Below are 14,363 nucleotides of genomic sequence, written 5' to 3'. Positions count from 1 at the left end.
TTAAGTGATCAAACTGATAAATGATCGTTTCACTTAGCTTAAATTGCCTAAGCATTCGGAAAGGCACCGACATAATGGTTCATAAACAACAGAAGCACTGACGTACTAGTTCACAAGAAGCAAAGCGTCGACGCACTGGCATAACAAAATCAAGTTCAACCGAACTTTTTAGGATCGAAAAGCGTTGGTCTTCGGTGATAATCTTCATAATATTATCGCAACAAATGAAGATCGTTTTAAGCGAAGAAATCTTCGATAAGATTCTCTAGCTTGCAGAAGACTATCACAGCGGAAATTGGAGGCAGTTACAGGCGTGGCAGTCTTCAGGCGGTATTTCCTAGCTTGAGGAAGATCATCAAAGCTCTAAATTCAGAGACACGTGGACATATCAACATCAAAACAGCAAGATAGCATTCCCTAGCTTGTGGAAGATTGTCATAACAACGGCAAATGCAACACAAATCGGTTACTTCCCAGAGACGTGTGCTCAACGGTGCAAGATACACATTTCTTAAACTCTCTTTTCTGTTTAACTAACGCTAGTTTGCGGGTATTGGCGTTACAAGAATGGTTTAGGATAGTAGAACGTTCTGAATCATTCTCCGTCCCTATCGATACTTTGACTTTTGTTTTCGAAACTCGAGTTTCTCCAAACTTAGTCAAAGTGGGGGCTTCTGTAGACACCCATTTGTGTCTCCCCAAAACCAAACCCGGTGATGAATAACTTTCACATCGATTCATAATCGAATGAAGTGAAAGTGTGGAAAATTTAGTGTTACGGTTAGTTTTTATTAAAATTCTCTTCTTTCTCTCTGTTTGCGAAAACCTATTTTATGAAAGTATCCAATCTAGTTTAGTTTGTTCCATAACAAGGGTCCTATAATAGTGTAGTTGGATCGATTTCGAAAGGAGCTTTCCAACGATATATTATAAGCCCAATTCCGATGAATAATGAGGAAGTTATGGCCAAATTACTAAACTAGATCTTTATATGCGGCCCAATGATCTTGAGAAGAGCCTATTATGAATTATGATTCCTAATGCAATTAGGATTGATTATAGTCTTCTAGAATCTTCTAGAAGGTTCTTTTGAATCCTAATGTGATTAGTATTGATAATTGAGTTTTATGAGTTTTATTTTGAATAAAAGAAGTGTTTTTAATGAAATTACGATTTTACCCCATGTACAGACTTTTACGCTTAATTTTATAAAAAAAAATAGAAAACGTGTGGGAAAATTGCCTGCAACGCCGCACAACAGGTTTTCGCCTGACAACAAGCCTGTCGAGCGGCGACAAGCTTGTCGCACGGCGATAGAGGCTGTTGCGGCGCCAGCGTCGTGTTTTATTCTTCTTGAAACTCCGATTCTTTTTTTATCATATTTCGGCTTATTTTCGTTATAAATAAGGTCCTTAAACCTCCATTTTTTATTACCAAATCTCATCAAGAAAATCTTGATATTCTCTCTCTCTTTCTAAACCAACCAATTTTACAAACAAAATTCCACATTCACAAGATCTAGACACACCTAGCATAATTCGAAGTTGCCTTCGCCCTAGACATGAAAGGTTTGATTTCTGAGGGTTTGGTCCCAAATCTAATCTAAACTTTATTAATTCTCTCTTTCAATTATTTAATTTAATTCTTTGGTTTTTATATTTTCCTTAAAGTTACTAACGTGTGTATTTTGTTATTAGAAAGAGGTACGAGGCATCCAAGTAAGTGCTTTAATTGTTTTATTGATATTATGATATAGAAATCATGCTTAGATTGTTATTTTGATTCCTAATATCATGTTAGGATGCTTTTCTTAGTATGATGTTTAAGTTAAAAAAGAATAAGTTCCTTATGTCAATTATGATTTCTATGAAGCTTCCTATTTTCTTTCCTATATCATGTTAGTATCATGCTTAGGATCTTGTCATTTATATTATGCTTTTACATGATTATTTTGATTACTATTATGATTGTTTTAATAATGATTATTATGTTGCTTGTTATATTTATTGTTATTGCTTGATTACGCCTTTTATGCATGTTTAAAGGGAATTTGTACTTGTAATCACACTTAATAAGATAATTAATAATCTTGTTTAGGGTTAATTTGATTATAACTCAAGTGATCACCAATAATAGTTTTATTTGTGCATTAATAATCAATCAACATAGATAAACAGGTTTAGGGTAAACCTAATGATTGCATGTTAGTCAGAAAGCGCACATGAATACGAGAAGAATAAAGTAGATGCCTATTATTAGGGCAGGTTCTTTCTCTTTAAGATTGGATTTGTACCTTCATCCCCGAACTTCCAGTCTTGGTTCCAGACCTATTGGAGCTAACGATCTCATGGATCGTTAAGGGGTGTAACCTTCACCCTGTGAACGGTTTACAAGTTCCTAAAACTTGTTGGCGACTCTTTTGCTCTAGCTTCCTTCCCTTTGGACGCCACCATACTTAAGTGTATGATCACACTGGGGGTTCAAATTTGGGGTAATGCTTGAAATATTCCCTACAGTTAAACCTTTTTTATTTTTAAATAACAAAAAAAAGGAAGCTTTTTTTTTCGGAACACACAGTTATCATTATTACACCAGCAGCATTATTTTTTAAAAAAAAATGAGTTGATTAAATGACAAGGGTCGGAACTAGGTCATTGAAACTAACCCCTACCCTAGGCCAAAAAAAATTTGTAATCTCTCAACACACCCTTACACAAGTATAATGGTAAGTTGAGGGTCGAACCACTAAGGTACGGTGGGCGATTATCTATTAAGTCAAGCTACTCCGAAATGGTAGGGTGTAGGTATGTAAACTTGGACAAGGATGACTAAACAACGAATTGAAATCAAGTATGTAAAAATATAGGGCTAGGATCCACATGAAATCGTAACGGAATCAACTAATTAGGAGGTCAAAGTGACTAAGTCAAGCAATGTGAGGGAAGACCAATCATGCAACCAAAAGAGCGTATCAAGCTATTTTCCTAGAGGTCTAACTAGCGTCAACTACGATAAACTCTAGCTAGGAACGTCACAAGGCACCTCAATTGTTAAATGCAAGCCACAAATCAATGGTCCGTATCAATGTGAACTTACAATGCAATCTAGTGCAACAATCAAAGTTAGCTACTCTTTAATTAATCACACACATGCACATGATCAATAACCAATTTAATCACATCATTAAGCCCATCAATTTTCCCCAATTAGCATTAATCCATTACTCATACATGCTTCACTATTACCCTAGCAAGCAATCTACTCACTAGCCATTGAAACTAAGATCAAAACAACACTAAGCAACAAATTCATCATGATCAAATCAAACAAGCTAAAATCAAACACAAAACAATCAAACTTCAATTAAACTAGAACAATCAACAAAACAAATGAAATCAAACTAAAGCTCAAATTATAGATTAAATTAAAGAAAAGGAATCCTTTCAAACTTGATAAAAAATCAAAGGAAATGAAGAAATCTTCAATCATCAACAATCCACCATGAATTTCTCTCTCTAAAATCCTAGAGTTTCTCTCTCTAAAATCTCTCTAATTATGATCTAATTATTATCTAACTGAATTCTCTCATCCCTCTAAAAATAGAAGGAAAGACTATATAAAGGAAAGATATAAAAGAAGATTTAGTTAGTTCGTCCCAAAAGAAACCCCGTAAGGTGCGGTCGCATCAAGGGGGAGGCGCAGCCGCGAGAAAATGGGTACGCGGACCCAGGCAGGCGCGCCCGCGCCACCCTTGTGCACGGCCGCACCACTCTCGTGCGCGCCCGCACCTGGCAGCAGGGGAGCTCCCTCTTCTTCGTCCTAGCTCATCCTCGTGCGCTCGTCTTGGTGATGATGATGAACACTAAGGTAGGTAGTCTTAAAATGGCTATTTTGGTGGGTTTATGCCAAAGATGCTGCCCCCACCGCATGCATGCACCGATCTCATGAACTTGCTCCTTGCATTATTTCAAACTTGAGCTCCAAATGACAAGCAAGAGGCATCCAAAATGATGGGAAATATGAGAGGAAGGCTCAGGAATCCTCGGAACACGATCATAACCTGAAAATACACGAAAACAAGCAAATAAAAGGGAAAAAGACTAAATAAACAAAGAAATGCACAAAGAAAGAAAACTAACTAAGGAAAGCACAAACTAAAGAAATAAAGAACAAAACTAAAGAAAAGAGCTATAGAATAGCATGAAATTCATCCTAAAAGAAGCCAAATGAGTGCCATAAGTGACACTCATCAAATTCCCCCAAGCTAAACTTTTGCTCGTCATCGAGCAAAACAAAGCAAGAAAGAATAAGGATGAAAGAATTATTCAAAAAGAAAAAGAAAGACTCAAGATGAGAATATACACTAAGACTCGCTGTCGTAGGAATCACGGTTGCTTTTAGCTACAACAAGCCATTTAAACCCCTAGCTCGCCCTAGAGGTCGAGTGATGCTCTCGTAAGGGTATCCTAAGAGTTTACCCATAACTCTCCCCCAACATCCAAGAGTCAAAACCATGAAAAGAAAAGAAAAGGGAAAACAAAACCTTTGCGAAATGGACTTACAAAGAGACTACACTACAAATGAATGAACATCTTTCTCAAGCAATCAAGGTATGCACTTTCCAAGATATCCAAGGTTGATTGAAACATAGGGTATGCTAAGCATAGGAACTAGACATCTCAATCCACGTTCATCCCAATCAATCTTACCGCGTTCTCCCCACTAGTCTCAAATCTCCCCTTAGTGAGCATCCCAATGATTCCTCGAAGGAACCGGAAAAATAGATTTATTTAGGCTACTTGACATATTGACTATGCATCCCCTTTCCTTAGGCAATGACCCATGATTCCCTCCCCCGAATAGTGACTCAACTTCTAGGTCAAAAGGGCTTTCCCAAAGGTTGTAACGTAAGGCATAAAGGGTGAAGGTAGGCTAAAATTTAAAATTTGGCAGTTTACCTAAATTGTGAAGCAAAGATTGTGCATTTCTTTACACCATAACCAAGTAATCACCAAACAAAAACAACAACACCCCTAAGCTTATTCAAAGCTATAAATCACAAACATATACACAAAAAGCGTGAGAACGCTTCCCCACCAAGCTTAAATGGAGCATTGTCCTCAATGCTCAAAAAGGGAGAATACTCACATCAAAATATTTTTGGATTTTTTTTTTCTTGATTAATAGTGCTTTGTCCTTGCCTCTTTTAACTTTGGACGGCTTTTTCAATTTTGCACTTATTAGTCCATGCCTTTTATAACTTAGGACGGCTTTTACTCAAACACATTTTCCATTATTCACATTAAAAGCACAACACAAACTTGCGTCAAAGAAACCAAATATCCCAACTTCTCCACCACAAACTCCATCAAGAATGATCAATTGCTTCACAAAAACAAGAAAAGAAATAAAATGAAACAAAAGGCCAAAGATCTAAGGATGTGGCTTGAAAAGAAGGTAATAGGCTCAAATGGTTGCAAGAAGGCAAATGTAAACCCAAAAACAAAGATGAAACAAACTATTCTAAAAATGAAAATACCACCCCAAAAAGATGCCTTTGTCCTCCCTAGATAGCTCGGTCTCGGGTTTAAGGATCATAAATCAAGCTTTATAGATTAGGTCCGCAATAGTCAAGGATCCACGCCGCTCATAAAAAATAGGTTGAAGGCTTGAAAAACAATGAACCTCACATGACTGTAGCAAAAACTCACTAGCGGTGTCAAATCAACTATACGGAGCAACTACCAAGCATGCCATAAACAAGTAGAATCCGGCTTCATGATCCTCCTAGTTCAAACCAACTACCTTAGCATACACCTATCCTAGAGTCAACCAAGCATACTCTCAAATCGTGCATATATACCTTTACTACCTAGGAAGAAATTCATTCAAAAGACAAAGTCCAATGTACAAAGTCCAATTCATAAGAAAAACAAAAAGGGTGAAAAACAAGCCTCAAAAGCATACCACATACCAAGACAAGAACAAAGGAAAAATAAGGGAAAAGAAAAATAAAAGGAAAAGAAAAGAAAAGGAAAGCCATAGATAAAGGAAGAATGGGAAAAGGGAGAAAGGAACTAGAAAGCAAGTTAAACACATTAAACCCAATCGACATACAATTGATCAAATGACAACATCGTCATCGATCCCAAACACATTAAGTGTTAACAAGCAATCATCCTCAAACCGTTCAACTTCCCCTAAACTAAACCTAATCTATGCATCCAAAGAAAATAAAGAGAAAAATTATAAAGGTCTCACCGGGCTATCCATGCTTAGCTAATAAAGAAAGGCGATAGAAAGAACCACCTTTGTTGCGCTCCAAAATCATAAGCATCATCATAAAGCCATGTGAGAACAAGGAAAGCAAAAGAAGCTCAATCACATCAAAAGCCGCAAGCACCTTCCCATTGCTTGTCCTTACTTGATGAAATCCAACTCCAAGAATCCAACCTATAAATCCAAAAGAAAAACAAGTGAAAGAAAGAAAAGAAAGAAAATTAAGAAAAAGTGAAAATAGAAAGAAAAGGTTTAGAAATCTCCGGGTTGCCTCCCGGGAAGCGCTTGCTTATGGTCCTAAGCTCGACCCTTTCTCCAAATCATGGAGGGTTAAAGAACACCACCTTCTTCAAAGTGGCGGAAGGAGAAAATTCCTCTTCAAATTTTAGCAACTTCTTATTGTTTCTTGATGAGACTTCATTCAATAACTCCTCAAAAGCAAGCTTCTTTTTCCATAATCTCATTCTCTTTCACTTTTTCCTAGAAGCTCGTGCTCTTTTCTTTGCCTTGTTCCTCTTTGTAGACGGTTTCACACCATCCACACTCTTAGGGTCATCGTCCTCCTCTTGAGGGTAGAGCTCAAACCAATGAGGAATGTCAATTTCCTCCTCGTCCATAAGCTGGGAAGCTTTGTTTTCTCTTCACTAACCTTCTTGCAATCACAACTCAAAAGCACATCATCACAATTCTCAAGAAAATTGTTAGTTGAAGAATCAATCATGCATACATTATCAATAGGGCGAGGGGAATTAACACACATAGTTCCTTTCACAAGAGACAAAGACTCATGCATTGGTTTTAGCTCAAATCTATCCTCATTCTTACCAACTCTCAAGGTAATACGACCTCCTTTGACATTTATTAAGGCTCCCAAAGTGGCTAGGAAAGATCTTCCTAAAATGATAGGGATATGGTCATCTTCCGCAATCTCAAGCACAATGAAATCAACGGAAATGGTGAACTCTCCTATCTTGAAGGGAACATCCTCAACTCTCCCCTTTGGAAACTTAATAGACCGATCGGCCAATTGAAGGGTCATGTTGGATGGTAGGAGCTCACCTAGCTTAATTTTCTTGAAAACGGAATAAGGCATGATGCTAACACTAGCACCAAGATCACAAAGGGCATTTTAGAACAATTTTCCTTTGATTTTGCAAGGTACGGAAAAATTTTCAGGATCTTTCAATTTTTGGGGTAAGTCATGATGAATAAAGGCGCTACAACACTCCCCCAAATTCACCGATTCCACCATATTGCAACCTATCTTACCGCTTAAAATTTCCTTAAGAAACTTAGCATAGTTTGGCATTTGTTCCAAGACCTCGGTGAAAGGTTCTTAAGCATGTCGATGAATTGTCCAAATTTCTCATCCAATTTGTTCCTATTGAACTTTTGGGGGTAAGGAAGTCTAGGTTTGTAAACCTCATCTTGCTTCCTCTCTTTCTCCTTAGGCTTATCATTGGAATTCTCACTCATCTTGCTAAACTCTTCATGCTTATTCCCTTCACTCAAATCACTCTCCTTTTCACCCTCCTTACTTTTCCTAGGAACACTGTCTTTAAGGACCTTACCACTCCTAGTGGTGATAGCACACATCGGATCCCTAGGGTCAACTTCTTGTGATGGTAAAGAAAGAGGACTAGCACAACCTCTCAAAGGGTTGGCTAGTTGAATGATTTGGTTCTCAAGCATCTTTCCATGAGTAAATAGGACCTCAAACATTTTGTTACAAGACAAAGTGAATTCATTCAACTTCTCGGATTGAGCCATCATGAAATTATCTAGCCTATTCATTTGAGATTGTTGAGCATAGAAATCATCACCTTGGTTTTGAGTCTTTGGAGTAAATTGGGGTGGGGTACCTCTTTGAACATCATTTTGAAAATCTCCCCTACTTTGATTACTCCAATTACCCCTACCATGATTTTGGCCGGAATTTTGATTATGGTTACCATAACCTTGGTTATGATCCCCATATTCTTAGCCATGGCTTTGATCATTACAACCAAAGTTGTTATGGTTACCACAAAACTCTTGGGTCACATGGTTACCATAACCACTATTTTGGTTATAATTATCATAGCTCCCATGATTGTGATAATTCCTATTCCCAACATTCTTTTGAGCATTAAATCTAGGTCCAAAATCATTATTATCAACACAATTCACATGCACATTCTCATATCCATCATATCCATCACAAGGAACATTGGAGCAATTAGAAGCATCATGATCATTCTTTCCACATAAATCACAAACCAAGCATTCTCTTATCATGCAACAAGAAGAAAAAAGAGGGTTAGAGTAGGAAGATGTACCTTTCCCCTTAAAATGGGAGGGAAGACTAGAAACTTGTGAAGGACTCTCAAGCTTGGTCTTGAGAGAAATCACCTCCTTTCCTAACTCCGAGACCAGTGTGGACAAATTGTTGACGACATTAGATTAATCGATTGAGCCACTTGTGCTTGTCGATTCCATCTCTACATCATGCCAATTCATGTAGTTCCTTACTACATCATCTATTACATCCACAACCTCTTCTTCCGTCTTGTTCATAATCGGCCCTCCGGCTCGGGCATCGATCTACCTTGAGAGCTCAAACCACCATAGAAAATTTGTATAACCTGATAGGTTGGAATTCCGTGGTGAGGGAATTCCCTTTCGCAATCCTTGTATCTCTCCCATGCTTCATAGAGGTTCTCTCTAGGCAATTGCTTGAAACTTTGGATTAAGGCTCTAGCCTCCGCCGTCTTCTTTTGTGGGTAGAAACGGGACAAGAAAGCCTCAGTAACTTCATCCCATGTCCTTAGGGACCTTGGCTTTACCTCCTTGGACAATCACTGTAAGGTTCTCCCTATGAGAGAAAATGGAAACAACTTTAGCCTTATATACTCTTAAGCCACTCCGGCTTCCATAATTGTGTTGCAATACTTCTTGAAATATTTGAGATGGTTAAGAGGGCTTTCACTTTTTGTACCACCATATTGTTTCCTTTCGATCAAGGTGATCATTTCCAGCTTGATTTCAAAAGCACCATCCGGAATCAATAAAGGAGCAATCCTGCTCTCATACTTGTAAGCACCCAGAGTGCCCAACTCTTTCAATGTGATCCTTTAAGCTTCTCCCATGTTCTCTTGCACACACAATCTCAAACGAAATTATTAGTAGCACGGCTACAATCACAACGCCATTCCCCAGCAACGGTGCCATTTTGACAAGGGTTGAAACTAGGTCGTTGAAACTAACCCCTACCCTAGGCCAAACAAAATTTGTAATCTCTCAACACACCCTTACACAAGTATAATGGTAAGTTGAGGGTCGAACCACTAAGGAACGGTGGGCGATTATCTATTGCCTAAGTCAAGCTACTCCGAAATGGTAGGGTGTAGGTATGTAAACTAGGACAAGGATGACTAAACAACAAATTGAAATCAAGTATGTAAAAATCTAGGGCTAGGATCCACATGTAATCGTAACGGATTCAATTAATTAGGAGTTCAAAGTGATTAAGTCAAGCAATGTGAGGGAAGACCAATCATGCAACCAAAAGATCGTATCAAGCTATTTTCCTAGAGGTCTAACTAGCGTCAACTACGATAAACTCTATCTAGGAACGTCACAAGGCACCTCAATCGTTAAATGCAAGCCACAAATAAATGGTACGTATCAATGTGAACTTACAATGCAATCTAGTGCAACAATCAAAGTAAGCTACACTTTAATTAATCACACACATGCACATGATCATCAACCAATTTAATCACATCATCAACTCCATCAAATTTCCCCAATTAGCATTAATCCATTACTCATACATGCTTCACCATTACCCTAGCAAGCAATCTACTCACTAGCCATTGAAACTAAGATCAAAACAACACTAAGCAACAAATTCATCATGATCAAATCAAACAAGCTAAAATCAAACACAAATCAATCAAACTAGAACAATCAACAAAACAAATGAAATCAAACTAAAGATCAAACTATAGATTGAATTAAAGAAAAGGAATCCTTACAAACTTGATCAAAAATCAAAGGAAATGAAGAAATCTTCAATCATCAACAATCCACCATGAATTTCTCTCTCTAAAAACCTAGAGTTTCTCTCTCTAAAATCTCTCTAATTATGAGCTAATTATTATCTAATTGAATTGTCTCGTCCCTCTAAAAATATAAGGAAAGACTATATAAAGGAAAGATACAAAAGAAGAGTTAGTTAGATCGTCCCAAAAGAAACCTCGGAAGGTGCGGTCGCATCAAGAGGGAGGCGCGGCTGCGAGAAAATGGGTACGGAACAGGGACCCAGGTGCCCGGCCGCACCACCCTCATGCGCGCCCGCACCTGGCAGTAGGGGAGCTCCCTCTTTTTCGTCCTAGCTCATCCTCGTGCGCTCGTCTTGGTGATGATGATGAACACTAAGGTAGGCAGTCTTGAAATGGCTATTTTGGTGGGTTTATGCCAAAGATGATGCCCCCACCGCATGCATGCACCGATCTCATGAACTTGCTCCTTGCATTCCTTCAAACTTGAGCTCCAAATGACAAGCAAGAGGCATCCAAAATGATGGGAAATATGAGAGGAAGGCTCGGGAATCCTCGGAACACGATCATAACCTGAAAATACACGAAAATAAGCAAATAAAAGGGAAAAAGACCAAATAAACAAAGAAATGCACAAAAAAAGAAAACTAACTAAGGAAAGCACAAACTAAAGAAATAAAGAACAAAACTAAGGAAACTAAAGAAAAGAGCTATAGAGTAGCATGAAATTCATCCTAAAAGAAGCCAAATGAGTGCCATAAATGACACTTATCATTAAACAATTATCTAAATGAGTTGATTTTTTTTTAATATATAATGTGTAATATAATACGGAGTATATATTTTTAATATAATATATACTTAGTTTCATGTAATTTGTTAATTCACAAATTATAATAATATAATTTATTTAATTTAGACTTAATTTGAACTCATTTATATAAAATGTTATATTCGCCACTAGTCATTACCAAATAAATTACTACACACCCTAATCGAATTTCATAAGAACCCTATAAATATTTGATAATGAAATCATAAAATTTGAGACAAAATAAAAAAAAATTAAACTAAGCAAAATCTCAACATGTGTAAACTAAAACATTGTCAGCTTCATTACTTTTAAATAACACAAAATTTTCCGTTTTTTAATGAAAAAAGACACTTTATTTTACTCTATTTCATTTATTATTAAACATATCATTATGCCATTAGCGTCAGCATTATTTTTAAAAAAAACAAACAAATATCTTACTTACATATATGCTCTCATTGAAAGCCAAGCCTCGACATGAATTGATCAAACTGGTTTTCCCACTTCTTGATTCTCCCAGAACGATAATTTTCTTAGACTCCATATGAGAAGTAAGGTTTGACTGATTCTAAAAGAAGGGAAATGTTATGTTAAACCCAGTTGAACTGGAAAATGTTATGTTAACCCAATTGAACATTTTATCAACCCTAATATGAAGGGTCGAGGGAAAGTTATGATGGTCAAGGTCCGGAAGATTGGTTGGGCTATCTAGTTTTTTGGTTAGTTGAATTTTAGTCTTTGATTTTAGTTGAATTTGTCATCTATACTTATTAAGTTTGTATTTCCATAGCACAAAATACACGACGAGTGACAAATTTAAACCTTATTCTCTATGTATAGATTGTGCATATAAAATAATTATAACTAGTCATTATCAATCCGTACGATTTTTTTTTTATTCAATGACATTTTCATTATATTTAACAATATATGCTTTTAGAACATATATGTACTTTTATCTTAGAAGAAGTTATGGATGTTCAGAAGGAAAAAATACAATTTACTAATCCGAACTTTGCTCAATTTACTTTAAATAATCCAAACTTCCGATTATTTTGAAATAATCCCAACTTTCACCTGGTTTTCTTTCTTCAATCCCGATAACCAGTAACCTGAAAGAAGGAAATTTTTTTTTGTAAAAAATCATAATTGCCACGTGTCGCCTACTTAATGGTTCAAAAAAATTAATACTTTTAAAAAAGAATATTTTTTACAAAAATAAAATTAAAACATCAAGCCTACCATGATCACCTCTAGTGACCACAGCCTCTCCATCATAGTCGCATTTTCAACCTAGATTTCCAGCGCCAACCACCATTTCCCGGCATGTCCTTTCCCCCATCCCCCAAACCTACCCCACATGTGTTTCTCCAAACTCAGTCAAAGTGGGGGCTTCTGTAGACACCCAAACGTGTCTCCCCAAAACCAAACCCAATGATGAATACCTTTCATGTCATTTGATTATCGAACGAGGTGAAAGTGTCAAAAGTCTAGTGATGAGGATGTTTTTATTAAAATATCTCTTCTTTCTGTTTTTGAAAATATTTCTTTTCTTACCCTATTTATGAAAAATGTGCATTTCAGTTTAGTTTGGTCCATGATAAGGGTCCAATAATAGTGTAGTTGGATTGGGCTCGAAAAAAGCTTTCCAACGATATATTATAAGTGTTTTGGGTGTTTTTGTCCCTCGAGAGAGTTACAACTCAAAGTCTGGTTGAGAAGCGCCTATACCTGCAAAACAACAGAGACTCCGGGTGGTTGGAGCTCCGCCTCCGACGATCAAGTTAAAACGCGTTGGAGTAAGTAAAAAGTGCGAAAAAAGATAAAGGTGAGATCTTCTCGGATTCCGAGATCAAGAGATTTCTCTGATGTAAGAGAATGTCAGTGATATCGTAATAAATTCAATCTGTCCCACAAATGGGGAAAATCTCCCTATTTATAGGGTCATTATGGATAAGTGTGCCCTTACGTAGGTCATTTGACCTAGATTTGGTGGGCTAATTTCATCATACCCTATTCTAAAACAATGTGTATCAATGTTCCAAAATTCTAAAGCGGTATGTATGAAGTCTATGTCTAAATCTACCCCTTTGATGCCATAAATTCCCCCCAAGTGAAATAAATCCAATTCTTTTCTTTCTCTAGCATTCAGAGATCGACACCATTCATGGGAATATTGGGTGAAGGTTTTAGTGGCTAAAGACATGATAATTATTTTTTCTAAAAGAGAAGAATAATTTTTTCGCTGGAATTATGTGAATAATCGGCTGAGCAGGGGGCTATTTATGCACAAATTACGAGGAATTTCAATCTAGCTGGAATACGGAGTCAGCGCCAATTGGTGTCACATTGGCGTCACCCATCTGCTCTTGGCGCCGCACGCTATGTGTAGCGCCTGGCGCCACGCGCCACAGGCTGGCGCCAGCTGGCGCCAAGTCAGCAGGACGGCCGCGCGTGCTCAGTTTGCGTTTTGATATTAAATTGGAGTCGGTTAATGACTTTATGGCCCCGTTTTAATTTCTTCTAAATATTTTTCTATCCTTTTATTAATTAATTAAATATAGCAATTATTTTTAGTTAATTTTTATTTCCTTTTTTGGATTTTATATTAAATTTCAAAAATCAGCTTTTTTCTCCGTTTTATTTTTCCTTTTTTATTTTTCTTTTTGGGGGAGAGAGTCGGATAATACCCTCCATCAATAATAAAAATGACATACCCTCCATCAATAATAAAAATGACGGAATTTTTGCGCAAAATTGTTATCACATTTGCACACACTAACATACACTAACATAATAATAGATAATAATGAATTTACAATAACATAAAGAACAAAGTGTCTAAATAACAAAGTCAAAGCCAAAGTTCTATAAAAATTCAAAATAAAATACATATACAGAAATAAACTACGGCGCCGGAGGACGTAGGCCCATCATGCCATAAAACTGCGCCGTCCGAGGAGTCACCTCTCCGCCAGCTCCGGCCTCAGCACCAGCTCCAGTCTCCGTAGGAGGAGGAAAACTCAAAACAGGACCGCTCCAGCCAAGGTCAACCCGAGGCTGAGACCGCAGAGGCTGCTGCGATGACGAGCCAACCTCGTACATCCCACCACCTCTGAAAGCCGAGGTAGCCTCTCCTACCGGTGCAGCAGGAGCACCCTCAGAAGAAGACCCTGAGCCCTCAGCAACGTCGGCTCGAGCAGCCTCGAAACGAACACCTCTACCTC

General features: G+C 37.5%; 1 non-coding gene across 1 annotated transcript; it reads left to right on the top strand.

Moving 5' to 3' along the window:
• Nucleotides 1-8,916: 8,916 nt before the first annotated feature.
• Nucleotides 8,917-9,022, top strand: LOC145626075 (small nucleolar RNA R71). Its single transcript, XR_014110944.1, has one exon. It is a non-coding gene; the product is annotated as a small nucleolar RNA R71 (small nucleolar RNA).
• The last annotated feature ends 5,341 nt before the right edge of the window (nt 9,023-14,363 follow it).

Source organism: Chenopodium album, chromosome 3 (assembly GCF_948465745.1).
Source record: "Chenopodium album chromosome 3, dcCheAlbu1.1, whole genome shotgun sequence".
NCBI lineage: Eukaryota > Viridiplantae > Streptophyta > Magnoliopsida > Caryophyllales > Amaranthaceae > Chenopodium > Chenopodium album.
Note: the sequence above shows the minus strand (reverse complement) of the source record. Positions and strands in the feature narration are given on the sequence as shown.